The sequence below is a fragment of the Ceratotherium simum genome, chromosome 25, assembly GCF_057802395.1.
Source record: "Ceratotherium simum simum isolate JZ-2026a chromosome 25, ASM5780239v1, whole genome shotgun sequence".
Taxonomy (NCBI): Eukaryota; Metazoa; Chordata; class Mammalia; order Perissodactyla; family Rhinocerotidae; genus Ceratotherium; species Ceratotherium simum.
In genome coordinates, this window is record NC_141924.1 from 47,552,652 (window position 1) to 47,574,581 (window position 21,930).

At 37.0% G+C, this 21,930-nt stretch overlaps 1 long non-coding RNA gene across 3 annotated transcripts in view; it reads right to left on the reverse strand.

Moving 5' to 3' along the window:
• The window catches only part of LOC106801860 (uncharacterized), a 43,546-nt gene that overhangs the window by 7,300 nt on the left and 14,316 nt on the right, over nt 1-21,930 (reverse strand). The window contains exons 2-9 of one of the 3 annotated variants that reach the window (XR_015556406.1): nt 14,628-14,731; nt 13,716-13,803; nt 13,541-13,592; nt 13,047-13,116; nt 10,965-11,103; nt 6,946-7,079; nt 6,163-6,315; nt 1,721-2,625 (exon numbers count right to left, since the gene is read on the reverse strand). This is a non-coding gene — a long non-coding RNA (uncharacterized LOC106801860). Of the gene's footprint in view, nt 1-1,720; nt 2,626-6,162; nt 6,316-6,945; nt 7,080-10,964; nt 11,104-13,046; nt 13,117-13,540; nt 13,593-13,715; nt 13,804-14,172; nt 14,525-14,627; nt 14,732-21,930 lie in introns of those variants that run through there. The other 2 variants (XR_015556407.1, XR_015556408.1) reach the window with 2 other exon arrangements.

Below are 21,930 nucleotides of genomic sequence, written 5' to 3' on the forward strand. Positions count from 1 at the left end.
CAACCATCTTCTCACTATGTCCTGTCATGGCAGGGAGAGAGGGGGCTCTGGTTTCTTCCTCTTCTTATAAAGACACTAATTCCATCATGGGTTCTCCACCCTCATCTAAACCTAATTAACTCAAAGGTCCCATCTCCAAATACCATCACATTGGGGATTTGCCCTTAACATAATAATTTGGACATTCAGTCCATAGCACATATGCTTTTAAACAGGAGCTGGACTCCTCAGCCAGTGCCTAGTAATGCCAATATCTGGAGTCATTGCTTGTCTAGTCCTATTATTGGTTGTTTCTTCTGGTCTCATTTATATTATCAAGTCTCCTTATTTCTCTATTTATCTTTGATTATGAGCTACATATTGCATTTGCAAAATTGTAGAAATAATTTGAGGCCTAAAATATTTTCTTCCACTTCTTAAGGTGGCACCATCAATCTGGACTCTCCTTAATCCAGTTTTAAGGAATGAGATTTTTGTGGGCCAACAAGAGAGCTCAAAGTTGGGTTGCAGTCCTTACGAGGGCTTAATTATTTCTGGTTCACTTTTCTATCTAAAATATGGCTGTTTAGGGTCCCACTCCAAATTTCTGGGCAGGGGATTACCAAAATGCCAGCCTCAGTAGGGTCTGGACTCAAACATTTGTCCCCCTGGCTTTGTCCATCTGCCAAAAATGTAGGTTAGCCTCTCATCAGCCTCCTCTAGATTTGTAAATGGCCATAAGGCAAAGGCAGTTGCCAAATGTCAGGTTCAACTCTCTGGATTTCTATTCTATCTGAGATCTTGACCTATTAATTCATTACAATTGTGGCTAAAAATTGCCTTCCAGCAGACATTTCTGTATAAAGACAGAAAGAAAGTGAGCGAGCTCACTTTGCATGGTTCCTATATGCACAAATTTCTATTTCTATGACTTAAATAGCACCAATGCTCCAACAATGTGGTTTTAATTTCAGTTACTGCTATTTAGTAACCATGCTGCTACCTGTTTAGTCTTCAAATCACCACATAGATAATGAATGCACATCATGATCAGTGACAAATCATTTTACATCTTTGAAAGTCTGTTGGTGATTACTCAGTGCATATCTGTTATTCAGGTCACACAGACAACAAAGTGTGTAGTTTTGTTACCTTCTTGTCTCCCCAAAAAATGGATAATCAAAAGAGGGAATTGCCCAAGAAAGATGGAAATGCAGCAGGGAAATGAAAAGTGATGACACTATAAATGAACTTAGATGTGATTAGGAGATAGCTGAGCATGGCTATGATGATACTGTTTGAGATACTGTAGATGTGTGATCAGAGGAACTCCATGATGGTAAGCTTATCAGCATCAAGGAGTACAGGCTGAAGATGTTCCAGGGGAAGTGAACTGGTGAAAACTGTTATGTTAAAGGAACTCTGAGACATTGCATGATGTTGAAAGTGTGAAGAATACAATGTTGAAAGCTGGTCTAAACTTAGAAAGGAATAATGACAATCCATCAAGTCATAGAAAATATACAATGCATCAAAGGCAAGCACTGTTCAAAGTATTCTTTTTTGTTGAGGTAACATTAATTTATAACGTTGTGTAAATGTCAGATATACATCATTATATTTTGCTTACTGTATAGACTACATCGTGTTCCCCACGGGAAGTCTAGTTGCCATCTGTCATTGTAAACATGTGCCCGTTTACCCCTTTTACCCTCCCTCCAACCCCCTTCCCACCCCCCTAACCATCAATTGGTTCTCTGTGTCTATATGTTTGGTTGTTTATCTTCCACATATGAGTGAAATCATACAGTATCTGTCTTTCTCCGTCTGACTTATTTCTCTTAGCATAGTACCCTAAAGGTCCATCCATGTTGTCACAAATGGCAAGATTTCAAACTACTCTTAATGTGATTTTTTAAAAAGAAATCACACTTTAATCCTCAATGTTTTTAATTACAGTATACTAAATATTGCTTTGCTATTTTTAAGTTTCCTATGTATTTTAAGTTACAAGTAAGAGCGTTTTTAATGTTTTGACAAAAAATTTGAATGTCATGGAACAATCATATTTTTCCCATTGATTAATAAGATTGCTTTGTCCAGTTTCAGTTTGCACAGTAATTTTTATGGTCCTGCAGCATCCTGCAAAGTGAGGACTGTGTGTGTATGTAATTGTGTCAATAAATATTACACCATAACATCAACGGTACATTTCAAATGTGTGAATAATGAGAAAATTACCCCATCTATAAGAATACAGTGCTTGTGTCTACCAAAACTGTCAAAGGTATTCTTAAAATTTTCCTCCCTCGGGTATACACAGTTATATTAATCAGCTATGGCTGCATAACAACCACCCCAAATTTAGTGGCTTAAAACTACAATATTTATTATGCTTACAGATTCTGTGGGCTAATAATGTGTACAGGGTACAGAGGGGATGGCTTGCTTCTGCTCCATGATGTCTGGGCCTTAGCAGGAAGACTCAAAGTCTGTGGGCTGAAGTCATGTGAAATCTAGTTCACTCATATGTCTGAAGATTGATTCTGGCTGTTGCCTTGGGGGCTTCAGTTCCTTTCATCTTGGCTGCTTTATACGGTCCTTCCTCATGGGCTATGGTGGACTTCTCTGCAGGGGAGCAGTATTCTGCCAGGAGAAGCCAACCAAATCTATATCATGTTTTATGATCTAGCCTCAGAAGTCCTATAGCATTATTTAGATTCTCCAATGGGGCAGATTTAAAGGGAGAGAACATAGACCCCTATATATCAGTGGAAAGAGCGTCAATTATACTGTCAGAAGAGCATGTGAAATTGGATAAATATATTGATGTGGCCATCTTTGGAAAACACATTCTGCTATAAGAGTGAAGCCCTTTATGTACCCTAATTTATTTACTGGATAAATACCACAACCATTTTGAAATACATATTACCAAGACCTGTTTCAAAAATTAACTTAAAGTTTGTTAATTTATGACTTCAGGGCCCACTACCCACTCCCTTGTTGAATCTTATTAGATATTGTATCTCCTTTCTGAGAATCACACATCCTTACCTTCTCTATAGACCATAAATCAACTCTTAGAGAGAGTGTTTATATTTGTGTATAAGCAAAAGTTTGTATTTTTAATTTATTAAGGAACCTGGGATAGTTGTTCCCAGTTTCTAGTTGGTGAACAAGGCCCTTTTTTTTTCTTGCTATACATATATTATATGCAACAAAGCCTTATTTTAAAATACTGAAGTCCTGTCTTATTGTCTATAACCTGTTTTTTAACCAATAAACCTATTGCTTAATGTTAATTTGCTTCCAGTTTCTAGTTTTGCTTCCAGTTTTTTTATTATGATATACACAAAATGAATATTCCTTTATGTATGCCTTGACAGTCAAAAGTCAGGCTCTTTTAATGAATTTTACACAGTGAATTTAACACAAAGTGTGCATGTTTCTGCAAGGAATTCATATTTGCCTATGAGGAGCAACTCTATCCTGATTTTCATTCTGGAATAGAAATCTCCTCTGTGATAATCTGGGAGTGTGCTGTGTCAATGGGTTTCTACCCTAGCTGCACATTGGAATCACCAATTTCAAGGCCCCATCCAAGATTAGTTTAATCAGAAACTTTGAGTTTAAGTCTCAGGTATAAGTTTTACTTATTTATTTATTTTTTTTGAGGAAGATCAGCTCTGAGTTAACGTCTACCAATCCTCCTCTTTTTGCTGAGGAAGACTGGCCCCGGGCTAACATCTGTGCCCATCTTCCTCCACTTTATACGGGCCGCCACCACAGACAGCATGGCCTGACAAGCAGTGTGTCAGTGTGTGCCCAGATCTGAACCCCTGGCCGCCACAGCGGAGTGTGTGCACTTAACCACTATGCCACCAGGCCGGCCACAGGTATAAGTATTTTTAAGAGGGTCTTAGGAGACTCTAATATACAGAGTTGAGCTGTACTAAACTAGTTCTCTGGAATACTTAATCTCTACTTATCAGGAGTATTTGCAAATCACTTTACCTCTTTGAGCATAAAACTTTATTTACAAAGAAAAGGAGGGTTCAGACATAGCAACCTCAAAGGATTTTAGGGACTGAAAAATATAGTAGTTATGTGCTCTGTGCAGAAGCCTGGTATAAGATACAGGGATGTTTTCTGTGATAAATTGAAGAGTGCTTGCTCCACCAAAAGTCACTTAAATTCTTCTCTTCATCCTTTTTCTAACATTGTAATGGCCAAACAAAACATCTCTGAAGCCAGATTTGGCCCTTGACTCATAGATTAAATGATCATTTATATTCCTTCTATCTTTATACACTCCATAGACTTATATAGTTTATTGTATTGAGGCACCATTAATTCAGTTTAACACAGAAGGGACTTGAAAATCTAGTAAGAGAGAAAAGTTGGAGCATACAAGATGGTGGTAGTGGAATAATAAAATTTGACTATTAGCCAATGGAATGAAGCACTTGTGGGAGACACCAAGGGGCAAAATTTTGCCTCAGCTGATGCCTTAGAAGGTGAACACTTTTGTTCTCTAACCCTTTAAAATTTTATTGGAAATAAATTTGTTTTGCACCAACTGGTTTTCTTGTTCACGCCAATAGTTTAATTTCTGATTTTATTTAATCACTAATATACAAAAATATCTAAACCTTTTGCTATCCTATATGCACAATTTGGAGAATTTCAGTAAAATTAGATTCCAGGCAGGGAAGTTGCACATCGAGTGTACTATATTCTGTGATTACAAAGGTGAAGAAATCAGAGATTTTCTCCTGGTCATTCTAGAGCTGAAAAGCTTTCTGTGGTCATGAGGATAGTTTGCTTTTTGAGTTTGTTTTGCTCAGATCAGGACAACAATCCACATGACAATTGTCCCTCTCTTCTTCCATTTAGCCTCTCAGGATTCTGTGAGCTGTGTAGCTTGCCATGACACATTTGTGTGTGAGGAGAACAACACTCTGCCAGTCAAGTGATGAGTCGCAGAGGTTCCTTTTGCCAGCCAATGCACTAGGGAGGGGTGGAGAAATTTTCCCTTCTTCCCTTCAGGTTCTTTGGTTGGTCTAATAATTAAATTTATGTAAAACAGATTAACAAGAGTAAAACAAATCTAATTTTATACATATGGGAGACCCATAAAGGTATGAGACTGAAAGAAGTGACCAAAGCAGGAAGCTTTTATGCCTTTTAGACAAAGAAACAATACATTTGTGAAGAACTGATAGGCGAAAAGGGTTTGGGCTTGGAGTCGTATATTGGTGAAGAAGTAACAAGATTTGTTTATACATCCTTCTCGGCCCCAAATTCCCCATCTCTGGTAGTAAGGGTGCCTTCTACCTTCCCTTCACATGGGAGATTTATTTCTTGCTTTCAGGGAGACAAAGGAGGGTCAAAATATCCTTCTTGCACGGGCTATTTCTCAAGTACCTTTAATTCAAAATAATCAATAGGTCAAAGTGGCCTATTTTGGGGTGACATACTCTGCTCCTCTTTGCCAGTCTAGGGGTTACCACAATAACAATAAGAGAGTTCCTTGTAAGCTCCCCAACCTTCCACAGCCTCCGAGGCCTGCTCTCTGTGTGCACAGAGCTCTAGGGGAAGAGTTGTCAGACACAAGGTTACCAGAAATCCTGAATTAATGTTCCTAGTAAAGGAGTTCCAGTGATAACCAGAAAGAGCAGGGGGAGACTAATGGGAGTTCAAGGTGCCTTTTCCATAACCACACACACTTGCTGTTTTTATACAGTGAACTACTGGGTGGGATAAACGTTCCCATAAAAAGCCATTCTTAAAAAATTTATCAGAATTTAAACCCTCCTGAAGTTAACCAACTTGCATTTCTCTGCTTAGTTCTGGGCTCTTACTTGACAGTTAATTACAGGAAGGCTGATCTCTTGAATTGTGCGCCTCCCAGACCAGTTCAAAGTTTTCAACAAAATAAAATTTGCTCCACTCCATATAAATTAAACAGTTGAAGCTTTCATCAAGAAAACGGACTAGTTAATCTAATTAAATGGTTTACCCAAAGTCAAAATTTGCAGAACTGAGATTTGAACTCTAAAATCCATGAACTTTTTACTACTAAAAATTTTTGGTAATTGCAGACTCTGAGTTCAGAAAATACCAGTAATGCACATCATTTAGCTAACTAAAAAAAAAAAAATCAGCTTTCAGAAATACCTTCTTTCCAAGGAGCCAATTGTCAATTCTTGAAACTCATTAGACGTTTAACCCTCAGGGTTGGATTATTCACTTGACATCTCTCTTCTCTGTGTTCCATCATTACTGTTTTGGGTATTTAGTATTTCTGATTTGCCAAGCACAGTTTTCATCCTGGTGGGAGGAGGTTGTAAACAGAGACCAGGGATTCACATAGGTAAGAACAAGGCAGAGAGAAAGCATAGAAAATCACACCATTTAAAGCCATAGTCAAATGTTGAAGTTTAATGTAATAAAAGAGTTACTTGGAACCAAAGGCATCATTGCTAGAGGGGCTTTTTTCCTCTCCTCTCTGGATGAGAGTTCTAAACTTTAAGATTTTCTCTGTCATACACACACACATACACACACACACAGAGCATGAAAGCACCACGGCCCCATGCAGGCTGCTGCTTCGTCGCTTCTATGGGGATATCCTCTGGTACAGCTGTTCAAGTTTTATTATTATTACCTAAATGTTCACAGGTGTACACCTTGTTTTTCCAGCATAATTATAAGCTGTTTGATGGTAAATCCTTCTCCATATCCACTGTGGTGCTTAACATAATATGTTACTTGTAGCATGTGATCAGCTTGAGAAACACTAGTTGGATAAAATAATAATGCTGGATACCACGTGTCATCAGTTCTCTGTGCTTTTGCTGTGGGCTTTTGCAAGTGTTACAAGACTAGTAGCTTCATTATAAATACATTTACAAATAGATTTCAGTCTTTTCAGAGGCCTGCTTTGTGGTTTTAAATTACCTGGAAGAACTTCAGATTTGGAGTGTCCTTCATCTAAGTTTCAAAGGTCTGGCAGACTCCATCCCAAGGGATGAATGTGGAGAAGGAGCACTCTTTCCTGAGCAGTGAACCAATGGTATATACCATCTAGAAATCTAAATGGAATGATAGGTTGCATGTGTTTAGTCCTTAATAAAATACTTTAATATGCATTTTTATATTTGGTTTTCACAGCAACCCCATGAGACACATACATGCTATTTCTCCATTTAACAGCTGAGTAAACTAAGGCTCTACAAAGTTAAATTACTCAGAATTTGAACCTAGGCCTTTTGACACCCTAAAGCATTGTCACTCCACTAACTTAAGCTACTTTCCACATCTTGGGAAGATCTTATTTGTGGGCCTCGCCTCATGGCATCACCTTTTCAGTGTGCTATCGATGTAGCTACACCATTTGCTAAATTTTTCTCAAAGGATTCCCTAGAAAATTATAAAAATATCAAGATAACTGTCAGATCACAAATATATTTATAGATAAGAACCCAGGTAAAAGTCAGATATAGAATTCCTCTCAATATAGAGGAGAACATATTTTTCTCTGAATCAGAAATCAAATTGTATATAATGGTTTCATGTTTAGCCACTCTGGACACATTACTTGCTTTCTAAAGGCTGTCCTAATTACTGTTAGAATAGTGACAGGAGGTTATGGATCTGCTAGAAGGATGTGGCGGGTCTAAGACTGATCTTGGATAGTCTTTCTCAAATTTGGTTGCACATCAGAATCCAGGTTTTGGGGTCAGAATCTGTAGAAACAGGGACTGGACAGCTGTTTTTAAAAGCTCTCCAGGTGATTCTGATGCACTTTTGTGAAACACTGCTCTATGAAATTTAATTTAGGAAAGATCTAAGGGCCTGGGAACCAAACTCCACAGGATCCAGAGAATGTAAGAGAGTTGTCCCAGCTAATCTGATTTTAATGTACTTGAATATATCCTAATATAGCCTCTGGGGTAACTAGGAGAACCAGAAGTCAAAGTAACCCTGGGCCATTCTCACAGCTCCCTGGAGGTTTATCTTCTTGCATTAATTCACAGAGACTTTTGAATCATTGGCACAGCACTGAGTTTATAGAGCCACAGAATTAAGTACTGAGGGGTGGGTATGAGTTTTTAGCTAAAACACCCATTCTGAAAACAATGAAAATAAATTCTTATGTAGAAGAACAATAAAAGAAAACAAATATTTGATAATACATTTAATAAAAATATATTAAAACTAAAAAAATTCTACTGAGAGAGAGTAAAGGAGACAAATAATGGGAAAAAAGATGGAATATTTTAAAAGTGTTTTGTCACTCTCCTGCACAAAACCCTTCAATGGATTCTGGGAAAACTCAAAATGAAACCCTAAGTCCTTGGCACTTGTCCAAAGGTCTTCGTAGTCCAACTTCTGACCCCTCTCTCCCCTGGGGATGCTGTCCAGCTCCTCTGCTCTTTCCCTCTTCCCCTTGACAACCAGGTGGCTGCCTTCAAATATCTCCATCCAAGAAACCTTCTTCATCATCTTATATACATTATTACCCCGGGCACTCTTTGTCTCTTGACTTTGCTTTATCTTTTTCTCAGAGCATGAACTACCTAGCACTCACAGGGGGCTGGAGTTGGGTATTTCTCTTCTCCCAGGTTGGTTGGACTCTGATAAAACCCCCATAGGTTAGGCTCTGATAAAATAGTTTATTTTGAGGGCAGGTCTTGTTAAGAAGGAGAGAATGTTCTAGTGCATTTCACAGTGCTTACTTTCCCCCTCCCCATGCCAGATGGCTGCTAGAGGTAAAACTCACAAAAGTGTGTCCCCCACCACCATGACTGGGCTCCCCCTGGAGTTTCTAACTCTCAGACTTGTCCACATTGAGCCTCCAGCCAATTTGTCAATTACAGTTTAGGTTTTCCCACCATGGTGCTTGTTCCCACAGAGGTTTCTGCTCTGGTAAGTTATAATTCCTTGTATCCACCTGCCTATCTCCAATTTGGGGGGCAGTAGTTTGTGTTGTGACCTCACTTCTTTGATGAAACTAAAAAGAGTGGTTGACTTTTTGTTTGTTGTTAGGATGGCATGATGATGCTGGACCAGAAACTGAAAGTTTCTGGGATATTATTTTTGATCTCTAAACTTCTGAGACTGCTTAATTCATAAAATTGATGAAAAGATTTTAATGGGAAAATTCTGGCCCCAAGATTATTTGAAAATCATAGTTGGATGTATAATAAAGCTTTCCTTTCATTTATTTAAAGTAAAAATAACTTCATGAAAATGTTAGTATATTTACTGAAAGTAAACTAAGAAGAAGCAAAAAGGAGTAATAGTCTAAAACCTAAACCTATTGCCCTAGAATATCCATTTCTTTGAGATGGGGCAAGCCACCCCTCAAATAAGGGATATAAACGGTGTGCTTAAAAGTGATGAGACTGATTTCTGCACACGGTTGAGAGTTTAGATTTTTTATTTAAATTAACTTGTATACACCGTGGAATTAAATATGATTTGTAGAGAAAGTATATGCTGTTTTAAGGGTTTCTTTAGTATGAACATAGGGTGTGTGTGAAAGAGAGAGAGACAGAGAGATTGAAAAAGAGTATAAGACTATACACTCCCGGAGAGAAACAAGGAAGCTCCTTTTCCTATAAATTTCTCTAAAATGCAAAATCAAAAGTGAAAGAAAACAAAGGGGGAAATGGGTTATAGATCTAAGTATATAAGTTTATAGCTTCAATACTCGTGTTATAAACTCCTCAATCAGCGCCTGAGCAAGCTGCAGCCCTCAACCTTCGCAGGCAATCTTTGCTGACCAATATGCTTTCCTCTCTGCCACAGGCCCTGCTCCTCACAACTGCTCTACAGAAACTGCTCGCTAAATAGGGTCACGGGAACATGCATGTAAGACCTGCGTGCAGAAATTATATTTACAAAGGAGGCCAATCAGATGTTCAAGTTTAGTTTAGATTCAGGGCCTTAAAAATACTGATGTTGGGCCAGCCCCGTGGCTTAGCGGTTAAGTGCGTGCGCTCTGCTACTGGCGGCCCGAGTTCAGATCCCGGGTGCGCACCGACGCACCGCTTGTCCAGCCATGCTGAGGCCGCGTCCCACATACAGCAACTAGAAGCATGTGCAACTATGACATACAACTATCTACTGGGCCTTTGGGGAAAAAAAGGAGGAGGATTGGCAATAGATGTTAGCTCAGAGCCGGTCTTCCTCAGCAAGGAGGGGAGTATTGGCATGGATGTTAGCTCAGGGCTGATCTTCCTCACACACACACACAAAAATACTGATGTTAATTAAAAAGCAAACTTCACCTACTTTTTATTAATTGAAAAATCAATTAATGAAATTTGCTTTCAAAAGTTTTAAATTAGGAAGCAGCACATAAGAAAATAAAATTTTAAAACTTCAGTTACATATCCTTCACCATATTTCAATCTCATTTTTGTTTTCTATAGGTTCTATACTTCTGGAGGTCAAAATCTCTCTCTCTCTCTCAAGTTTAATCATAAAGAATATCTAGAAAAAAATCAAGAAAATCTCATAAATATTTGGTGACAATGAAATACTTTCCAATTATAGTGAGAAAGCAAGTTTTATACAAGTCTTTATAAGGCAGCAGTTGTTTTAAAATTTGGGGCCTTATTTTAATAACCTTAATATCACCAGAAGTATAATGTTCCTTCTAGCTAACTTAAAACCAAATGTCAAAAGTAGATTTTAAATAAAAATCTTTAACCAATGATATTTCTAAAACCCAAAATTTAACATAAAAAGTCAGCAAAAAACATTAAAATATAGATATATTAGGCAATTACTATTATTTTCAACAGATTGAAGGAAATATTTCTTCTTTGTCCACATATTGCTTGTACTAGAACTGATCATCTGATCTGGAGTATATAGATTAAGCAGTGGTTTTGTTGGCTTGTGTTTTAATATTTATCAAATATATTTCTCATTTTCTTTCCATTTACATTTCTTATTTCACATACCATTTGTAATAATTTTATTCAATGTTCCTTGTGGAGGACAAGAACTCTTCTTTTCCATCTGTGGTTTTGTTTCCTCTGTTTTTGGAAAGACAGTTTCCTTAGTTTCTTCATGTTCACTAGCATTACTATCTTTGAGGATCTGAAGTAAAACAAGGAAATCTTTTAAAAAATCTACTTTCCATACAATTTTATGAACGTATGAAACCACCAAATCTCATAATTAAATTCATATCACTACTGTCAACATGGAGAATTACACATACAAAAGAATATTCATGCTTTATATCACTAGGTATTTGGGGATGTCACAGCAGTGAATTTTTCAGGGCACCTTGACTCAGCCTTTTATAGACTTGAGTCCTTGCCATTTTCATTTGTGATTTATGCATACTGAATAAGTGAGCCTACAGTGGAGAGAATAATTAAAACTGTCCCTCCTCAGTCTAACTCCCAAAGATTATTCAACAAAACATTCATGGAATGAAAATACAACTAAAATGGAAAGGAGGTAAAATATAATTTTACTTGGACTCATTTCATTTGAAAAATTATATAACTGAAAGCAAAATGAGAAAAAGATCAAGCCTTCAGAAATTCAAGATTCATGCTTCCACTATTATTTACAGATAACATATTTAGATAGTTCATGGGTATACCTCAATCTTCCAGGCTTTTAATGGTAGGTAGTCTAATTATAAAACTGCTGATTTAGGAAAAAAAGACATCTTGGGTTTGTGAGAATATTGTAAGGCTTCTCCCAAGGTAAAAAACAAAATAGATTTGAGTTAGCCCTGGAAATGAGATCTTTAGATTTGCCTTACCATCATCATGGTGTGTGTGTGTGTGTGTGTGTGTGTCTATGCATGTATGTGCATGCACACATGGCATGTGTGCATAACTTTGAGTGTATTGATAACACTTCTAGTGCAGTGGAGAGAGAACATCACATTGCCCCAGACATGGTAACAAAGGCTAGAGAGCGTGGACAGATTAAGGAAGGGAAGAGGAAACATTTAATGACTAGGGAGAGAGGCACCATAGCAGCTGATGTAAGCATTATGTAGCTTTTTAATATCAATGTTCTTTAAACCTGATCATGTGTGTTGGAGTTCTAGTGTAGAGACTTTTTTTGAAAGTCACTGTACAAAAGGGCCAAGGTGAAGACATACAGGTGAATTTTTTTTTTGAGGAAGATTGGCCCTGTGCTAACATCTGTTGCCAATCTTCCTCTTTTTCTCTTTTCTCCCCAAAGCCCCAGTACATAGTTGTATATCATAGTTGTAGAGTTGTAGCTCTTCTATGTGGGATGCTGCCTCAGCATGGCTTGATGAGCGGTGAGTAGGTCTGTGCCCAGGACCCGAACCTGCAAAACCCGGGCTACCAAAGCAGAATGTGTGAACTTAACTGATACACCACCTGGCCGACCCCACAAAGGTGGATTTTGACTAGAGTGGTTGAAAGGTCAGATACAGTAAAACCATATTATTTTAGAATGTATAATAAATTGACGTAGACTAGGATGAAGTCTTTAGAGAAATACAGTAATTAGAATCAATAGTAAATATCTTAAATATTTAAAAGGACTTTTGGGCCCTTAACAACTGTAGAAACCTCTATTTTAAAAAATAAACAACTTATAATTCTAATTATTAGCAATTATTATTTAGTAAAACTAGACCCACAAGGGGTCTAAGGACTTACTCTGTACACTTGCAAAAATAAAAATTTGGGTCTCCTGAAATATACAGCACAACATTTTAATTAATTCAGATTTGTCTTTACCTCTTGTAGTCTAAATTACTGAGTTTTTCCTGGATATGGCAAAAAATAATAAACCATATTCTCATTATTCCTAAAATCTGCCCTCTTACCTCTAAAATAATCCGTAGTCACCTCTTTCCATCTTTTCATTCCTTTTGCTCATTTCTTAGGACCTTTTTAAAACTAGCTATTTTTTAAATGATCACTTCTCATTTTTTAACCAGACATATAAAATAAACCTAATAAGTAAACTTTAGAAATAAATTTTAAGATAAGAATGATTTTTATGTCATATATTACAGTATAGTTTTAAGTTTTTACCTGAGGAGTTGTAGATGATTCGACATTTTTATCCTCCAAATGTTCATTTTTTGACTCTGTGGTGTACATGCTAATATTTAAAAGAAAAATAATTTGAAAGAAAAAACAAAACTATAAATCCATCTGAAAACAAACATGGTTAAGTGGGATTAATTTTTTAATGATTTTTTATCATAAAGTTATATCATAGTCAAGTCAGATATATTTATAGTCAAAATAGCTCCAAATATTCATTTTAAAGTTATTAACCAAAGTCATGTGCATAACTTTTCAAAACCATTATCACACAGAAATTTAATACTTCTCAATAGTTCACAATGCTGGGCCATGTCTTAAAAGCACATATCAGAAAACTCAATTCTTTATTTCACGCACTGAACTAGTACATTTGAGATAATTTCCACCATTGATTTACTCTATCTTTAGTCACACTCCTGCATAAGAAAATCCAAGAAAATTTAAAATGAAATATGATCAACTACATTAATACCTACCTCTATAAGTTACTGACACATGCTGTCTTTATACATGGTCCATCTGAAAGATCTGTAGGTCCAACATTTAAAAAAAATAAAATAGGTTTTATTTTGAATAAGAATGAACTAGAAAAAAAAGAATGCACTAGAATCACATCAAGAGAAGGATTAGGTCTGGAAACTTTTTAAGTACCTGTTTCTACCTTGTCTGTGATCTTTGCTGCCTTTGAGTGTTGGAGGAGTTATCTTTGCCTTAAAAATATCTTTCAGTTCTTGAGTTACTGTTGAGGACAAAATTAAAAATTTCAAGTTTTAATTTTTAGGTACTCAATAAGACCAAACCTCCTAGTGTTTCAAGCATCTACACTTTTTTAAAAAGCAAGCAATTTTACTAGTGAAAAAGAACATTAACATTGGAGTACCTACTATATGCTAAGTGCTTTACATATATTGTCTCACTTTAATGAAATAAAATATTAGTGTGTAAAATCCTATAAGGGATCCTAACTGAATTTGTGACATTAAAACAGAAAATAACATTTATTTTAAAAATTTGATTAAAAAATTAGATCTCTAAGTTCCTTTAAAGTAAAATTCCATTTTAGTTAAAGGGAATATAAAAATTGTGACCCACTTATAAGAATGACTACCTGGCATTGGCTGTTAGAGCAGAAGCGAAGTGACAGTAAGCTCTATGAACAAGGAGGGTGGCGGTGTCACCTCAGCGGCGCCAAGTTCTGAAGGGACGGGCTGAGAGTTAGCACCACTACAAACTGTGAGCTCGAGTGCACAGGAGTCATGAGGTCAGGGCACAAGGTGCATCCACTCAATACTTTTTGAATGCCTACTCTCCTGGGTTCTGAAGATAAAGCAGCAAAACAAAACCAAACAAGTAGAGGTTCTGCTCTCACGGAGTTTATATTCTTGTTGGTGGTAAGGGGAAGAGAAAAAAATTTACATTTTCAGATTGTGATTAAGTACTGAAGAAAATAAACAGGATGATGTTACAGGGATCAAGGTGACATTTGAATGAGAAGAAACTGTGAGTCATAACTAGGCAGATGGACCAGAAGCAAGCAGACATGACACCAAGAATCATACATACAGCGACATCAAGGCACCAGGCAGCACATTTTAAGATCTGCAATGATGTCATAATTAGAGGACTTGGAATCCAGGCAAGCAGACCACGCATCAGAGCTCCAAAACCTAGATGAGGAGTGTGAATAATAAATGGACAGGTGAGCAGCTGTAGGGAAGCTTGCTAGTGTGTCAAGCAGTATTTGTGCCTGGCAATTACACAGAACTCTCTTTACAAATCTCCCAAGAGTGGAATTGGTAGGTGGTATGCACAGTAACTAAAAGCAAGGACTTTGGAGCTGAGATAGAAATCTAACTCTCCCCTTTATCTTGTAATAACTGGGAAGTTATTGCCCTGGGCCTCAATCTCATCATCTGTAAAATAATGATATAATATTACTTAATTTATTGGTTATTGTGAGGATTAAATGATATAATAACAGCTGACACAAAGTTGGACTATGTTAAGCACTTAACATGAATCATCTCATTCGATTCTCACAATAACTCTATGAGTTATTTACTATTATTATCCTTATTTTACAGATGTTGAAACTGAGACCCATGAACGTTAAGTAATTTTCCCAAAGACACACAGCTAGCAAGTGGCATAGCTGGAATTTGAACCAAGTACTCTTTAATGTTATTCAAATCCTTGTTAACCTTGGTATTGTCTGCCTTTTTCCTTTTAGTTATTCTGATGATACTGCATTGAGGATTTAAGTTGCATTTTTCTGATGACTGATATATTTTTAGATGTTTATTGACTATTTGAATATCTTGTTTAGCAAAGTGTCTGTTCAAATCTCTTTCCCATTTAAAAAAATATATTGGCTGTCTTTTTCTTACTGATTTGTTGGAGTTCTTTATGTATCCTAGAAGTGGATCTTTTATTAGATATATAAATAGCCAATATAGTCTCCCACTCTGTGGCTTGTCTTTTCACTCTGATGATGTCTCTGAATGAACAGAAGTTTTTATTTTAATGTTGTCCAATTTATCCTTTCCTTCCTTTATGGTTAGAACTTTTATTGTTTTAGAAATCTTTGCCAACCTTGAGATAACTAAAATATTCTCCTATACATTCTTCTAGAAGCATTAGTGTTTTGCCTTTCACTTTTAGGTCTATGATCCATTTGGAACTGATTTTTACATACAGTGTGAGGAAGAGATACAAATTCACTTTTTCCCATATTGATATATAATTGACTCAGGACCATTTATTAAAAAGATCATTCGTTACCCATTGCACTGCAGTGTCACCTTTGTTGTAAATCAGGTGACCATATTTATTTGAATTTATTTTTGGATTCTATTCTGCACAATTGACCTATTTTTCTGTCCTTACACCAACACTGCACTTGTGGTCATATAATAGGTATTGAGATCTGCTGTTGTAAATTCTCCAGTTTTGTTCTTCTTCAAAGTTGGATTGACTCTTTGGCTCTTTGTATTTCCACATAATTTTTAGAATCAAGCTGTTAATTCTCATACACACACACACACACACACACACACACACACACACACACACCCCTGCTGGAATTTTGACTGAAATTGCACTGAATCTACAGATCAATTTGGGAAGAACTGACATCTTAAAAGTATGGAGTCTTCCAATCCTTAAACATTGTATATCTTTCCATTTGTTGACATTTTCTTTATCTTAATAATGTTTTGTAGTTTTTAGTGTAGAGATCTTGCACATCTTTCATTAGGCTCATTTCTCGGTAGGCTTATTTCTAGGTATTGATTTTTTTTGGATGTTATCAAAATAGTATCATTTTAAAAAATTCCTTATTTGTTTTTTGCTGGTATACAGAAATATAAGTAATTGTTGTTTATTTTCTTTGTACCCAGGCCTTGATAAATTCACTTTATTTAAAGAATCTATTGTCTATTTTCTATCTTCGCTTGTGGTCACATAGTATTGTCTATTAACTAGCATGACCAGTAATTTTTATTGAAAGCTTGATATTGTGTATAAAAAAATTGTACAGTCTCCAGATGATAGCTTCCTCCAGAGAGAACTATGTGGAGTGGAGGGAGCGCTAATCACTTTAAGCAAATCAGAGACTGAGCTCAGCTGAGACAGCTTTGTAACACTTAGTTTTACCTCAATTTGTCCCGGTTCCTAGGGAATAGTTCTCCAGGGATTTTGCCTTAGATGATGTCCCCAATAAATTATGGTAGCCTCACTTGTTCTTCCAGATCAGGGATACCTTACCATTTCCCCTTGGCTCACTCTTATTGCCCATGCTTTCCTCTCATTTCCAAGGTTACATAGCTATAAAAAAAAAAAAGAGTGGGTTGGGGCCGGCCCAGTGGCATAGTGGTTAAGTTTGTGTTCTCTGCTTTGGCAGCCCAGAGTTTGCAGGTTCAGATCCTGGGTGCGGACATACCCACAATTTATCAAGCGATGCTGTGGCAGGCATCCCACATATAAAGTAGAGGAAGATGGGCAGGGATGTTAGCCCAGGGCCAATCCTCCTCAGCAAAAAGAGGAGGATTGGCAATGGATGTTAGCTCAGAGTTAATCTTCCTCACCAAAAAAAAAAAAAAAGGAGTGGGGGCCAAAATCAGGCAGTGTGGCTCCAGATCCCACACTCATAAAACTACAGTGCCTATAATATGTCAGACACTGTGCCAGACATAGACCAAAGATCTCACAGAGTTTAGGTGCTAACATTTAGAAAATGGCTATAATAACTTAAATCTATTTTTAAAAAGAGGGAAAAAAATCCATCAAATATCTAACTCACTTTTTGGCTTTTCTATTTTAGAAAGGAAATAAGGGCCTTAGCAGAGGAAATGAACAGACACTTCTCCAAGGAAGATATACAGATGGCCAATAGGCACATGAAAAGATGCTCAACATTACTAATCATCAGGGAAATGCAAATCAAAACAACACTAAGATACCACCTCACGCCTGTTAGAATGGCTATAATCACCAAGACAAAAAACAACAAATGTTGGAGAGGATGTGGAGAAACAGGAACCCTCATACACAGCTGGTGGGAATGCAAATTGGTGAAGCCTCTATGGAAAACGGTATGGAGAGTCCTCAAAGAATTAAAAATAGAGATGCCCTATGATCCAGCCATCCCACTACTGGGAATCTATCCAACGCACCTGAAATCAACAATCCAAAGAGGCTTATGCACCCCTATGTTCATTGCAGCATTATTCACCATAGCCAAGAAGTGGAAGCAACCTAAGTGTCCCTCGACAGACAATTGGATTAAGAAAATGTGGTATATATATATACAATGGAATACTACTCAGCCATAAAAAAAGACAAAATCGTCCCATTTGCAACAACATGGATGGGCCTGGAGCGTATTATGTTAAGTGAAATAAGCCAGAAAGAGAAAGACAAACACTGTATGATCTCACTCATATGTGGAATATAAACCAACACATGGACAGAGAAAACTGGACTGTGGTTACCAGGGGCAGTGGGGGTGGCAGTGGGGGGTGGGGGGTGAGGGGTGGGCACAAGGGGTGAAGGAAGTCATATATATGGTGATGGACAAACAAAAATGTACAACCCAAAATTTCACAATGTTAGAAACCATTAAAACATCAATAAAAAAAAAAAAATAAGGGCCTTAGGAAAAACTTGAAAGTAGAGTATAAATAATGAATAAGTCATAGAAAGCTAAAATTATTTAGAAATAGCTCACTGGAAATCATTTATAAAGAAGTTAAGAACTCTGGCCATCATTTCATAGCCTCTGATCCAACCCCTTTCACTGAGCACTCTGGAACTTCTGCTAGACAATTACAAACTCTCAACCTCTTCTGAGAGCCTTCTCTCAAATTCTGTGTCCTATCTGAAACCACTCTTTCCCCGACAGTCCTCTCACATAATAGCTGTTGATTTACTTACATTCCTTCTGACATCCCAGTGCTATTTCTAAACACTAGTTTTTAAAATTTTGTTTCTTTGAAGCTTGTAGAATTTGACAATACCACTTTCTCCCTCTTCTAGTCACTGTTATTTACTTATTTACTGACCTCATCTTGGTCCCTTTCCATTATTCACCAAAGATATGAGCACTTGGACCCAAAATCTGTAATCCCTGTGAGTCTTAAATATACATGTGGATAATTCCTCTACTACCTTGGTTCGTCAATTCTTTACTTCCCTTCCATAAAGGAAAGGCCATACTGGATCCTTCCACCATCTGATATGTTCTACTATGAATAATCACAAATTGAAGCATCCACCTCTCTGAATACTACCTCATCTTCTTTCAGTTTGCTTGTTCAATTACATTCACTTCATCTCCTCCAATTATTCCTCAACCTTGTGAGGATGTGCAGCACAATGAGACCTTTAGCCCTTTCCCTTCATCGCCCCCTTTTGTATTCAATATCTGTGATCATCATCCCCAAAACATCACTAATATCCTAAACTCCTTTGAAATACGTTTATTGTTGTTTTGTTGTTGCACCTTTCCAGAAAAATCTCAATCCTGCACCAACTATATTACCCCATTTCTCCGTTCACTTAATGGGGCAGCTGAATACTGCTATGGAAAGATACACTAGAGTAACCTGGCATCACTATCAATTCACAACTACCAGCCTCAGGTGGGCCTTTAAAATGCACCAACCCTAACATACACATTCTGTCAATTCACTTTCCCTCGCGACTATTCCACTCTTCTCAAACCACGATCCTCCACATATTCCCCTTCATTCTCAGTAGACAACCTTACCTCCAACTTCCATCTACAAACCTATCTTCCTCTCCTTCTTCTCTCTTCTTACATTAAAGAAATGTCCTTCCTCCTATCCAAGGTAATCAGACCACTTGTATTTTATATTATTTCCTGTATTCTCAAGAATTTCATACTATAAAGGACCCTTCTCTGCCTGTATCAACTAACCCTCATCTCTCACTTCCTTTCAACTAGATCCTTCCCAATGACTTTCAAATGAGCTCATCTTAATAAAGGTTTCCCAGAAACCCACATCCCCATTCAGTTACTGCCCCATCTGTCCTCTCCCCTTAACCAATAAATGTTTTGGAGAGGTGCTGATTCCCATCAAAGTCTCTTTTTCCCCATGAATCACTCATTCCAAATGTTCTCCAGTTGAGGTTCTACTCCTTTCACTCCAGAAAATAAATCTAGCTAAGGTCATAAATAATCTATAAGTGACCATATGACATGATGAAACATTCTACTTTTGGCTCTTGTTAAACCACTCTCTCATTTCCCCTCTATCTTTCTTCTTATTCCTTCCCTGTCTCCTTTCTAGGCTCATCCTTCTCTACTCAACTGCTAAAAGTTGGGGATCCTGAAGATTCTGTCCCTCAAACCTCTACCAGTTGAGTGTCCCAATACTCCTCACTGGCTTTAGGATAAAGACAAAAGTGTTTAACATGATTGTCTTAGTTTTACTACTCTAACAAGGTACCATAGACTGGGTGGCTTATAAACAACAGAAATTTATTCCTCACAGTTCTGGAGGCAAGACATCTGAGGTCAGGGTCCTAGTACAGTTGGGTGCTGGTTGCAGACTGCTGACTCTTGTTCTGTCCTCATGTGGCAAAAAGAGAGCTCTCTGAAGTCCCTTTTATAAGGGCACCAATCCCTTTATAAAGATTCTACCCTCGTGACCTAATTACTTCCCAAAGGCCTCACCTCCTAATACCATCAAATTAGCACTTAAGATTTCAATATATGAATTTGGGGGGGACACACATTCAATCCATTGCAATGACCTACAGAATTCTGCACAATCTGGTCCCTTGCTCCCTCTCTAGCCTCATTTCATATCATTCCTCATCTATTTTTTTTTCCTAGCCATTCTTTCTTTCAGTTCCTTGAAATTGCCATGTTCCTTCTGCAGGGCCTTAACACTTGCTTTTCCCTTCTAATTGAAACTCTCTTCACCACCAATCTCCCCTTTTCTATCTCTCAGCTCAAGGACCATGTCCTCAGAGAAATATTTATGACACCAGCTCCGCCCCAAGGTCAAGTCAGGTCCAGTTTTTATGTGCCCTTATGGTACACTGATCATTTTCTTTAGAACGTTGACCTCAGTTTGTAATTATGTATTCATCAGAGTGACTGTTTAATGTGTTTGCCCCATTAGGCTGTAGACTCCATAATAGCGTCCCACAGGGCTTTGAGGAGCTGTTCATTTCATTTTTCAAACTTTTTCTCACTCTATTCCTCAGATTAGACAATTTCTATTTATCTATCATCCAGTTCATGAATTCTTTCCTCATTTATTTCCATTCTGCTATTGAGTCTATCCAGTGAATTTTTAATTTACTGTATTTTTTAGTTCAAATTTTTTTTACTTGCTTCTTTATCTTGTATACCTAAATTTAAACACAAAGGCTGTTTTATTCTTACATGAGAAAGTACACATTTCAAAGGTTAACCTCATTGACCAAACAGACTCATTCACTCATGAATAATTTTTGTATAGCTATTATGAAGGCCTTAATAAATAATTCTGAATTTCCCCAGTAAGAATCAGGGGCTTTCTTTAAGCACACAGCTTGATATATCATCACTTAGAAACCACAAAGAAAACACATGGAAGGCTACAGAGTAGTAGCAGGTTTTAAGGGTTAATTTGGATCATGCTGCAATAAAGCTCTTCAACAAATGTCTTACTGCATGTTTCTTCACCTCTCTGAGAAGGAAACTAGTTATATGAACATGAAACAAACCAAAAATCTTGAGCTTCATAAAGCTTTCATAGACCTAAATAAATACATTTATTTAAGAGATTATTCTTAGCACTTAATGTTATTACTAAGTTTTGTTTTATACAAAATACTCTTCTGAATATCTACAGTATAGAAGTTATTTCTGAGCATTTACTTCTGGAAACTCACTGGGATGAACAAGCATATTTTGCAAGTTGTGATTACTGAAAAACATCTTGGCAAAAATAAAATAACAGAAAAATAAATGAGGGCTTTGGAGTACAGCTGGGAAACACTATAAGGATCCTGGAACTAAAAGTCACAGAATTTCCCCAGCTAAGTGTTTTTAGTCTGTCTTGGCATAACTACAATGAAAATATTCTAATATTAATCTCAATGAATCATAACCCAAGAATATGGGAGCTAATGGTAAATGGGGTTGGGAGAAGTTTCCTCACAGGCAGAAATTTTTACCAAACCAATTACAGAGTGTTAAGGAGTTCTATTTTTCTAGAAACAACAAAGCTATCATGATGTTTTGAATTTTGACAGTGATTCTTTTTTTTATTGGAAAACATTCTTTTTGCTCAAAATTCTATAGGACATATTTCCTATGTTCTAATCAGTTATTTTAATAGCTACATAA